Genomic DNA, 655 nt, shown 5'->3' on the forward strand with positions numbered 1-655 from the left:
GAGTAAAGGGAGACAAGACAAGATCCCAGCAATAAGGAGTAGTCTGTGGTACTAGTAAGACTAGTTAGTAGTCACTAGCTGTAGTAACTAATAGACATTAAAACTCAGAGGAGCATCTCACACATCAGCTTTTTGGTTTTTGTTTATTGACAGATTTGCTGGAATGGAATATCCTGGAAAGTTGTTGATGCAGAGTGTTTTGACTTCAGAGAGGCATTTTGAACTCAGTGGATAAACAAAAGGAAGAAGCAGGAATAAATTTAAATCTGGGCGCAACTGGGGAGGCTCTGTTCGGAACTCTGTGCTAACTCTCCGGTGGACAAGAAGAATGCTATCACGTCCCCATTATTGCCGAAGAGCAGACCATCATCCCAACGTGCTCACAGGGGGACACAAGGCAAGATGCCACAAAGGTGTGTCGTAGCTGCTTTCGGAGGGAAGAGCGATCATCAAAAAACCATGACTATTCATTCTCCTGGCCCAGTTATTTTTGGTTTTGTTTTTTAAATTTTTTAATGTTTTCATTTATTTTTGAGACAGAGAGAGACAGAGCATGAGCAGGGGAGGGGCAGAGAGAGAGGGAGACACAGAATCCGAAGCAGGCTCCAGGCCAGACGCAGGGCTCGAACTCACAGACTGTGAGATCATGACCTGA

Source organism: Herpailurus yagouaroundi, unplaced genomic scaffold (genome assembly GCF_014898765.1).
Source record: "Herpailurus yagouaroundi ecotype Mexico unplaced genomic scaffold, PumYag 29, whole genome shotgun sequence".
Classification (NCBI taxonomy): Eukaryota; Metazoa; Chordata; class Mammalia; order Carnivora; family Felidae; genus Herpailurus; species Herpailurus yagouaroundi.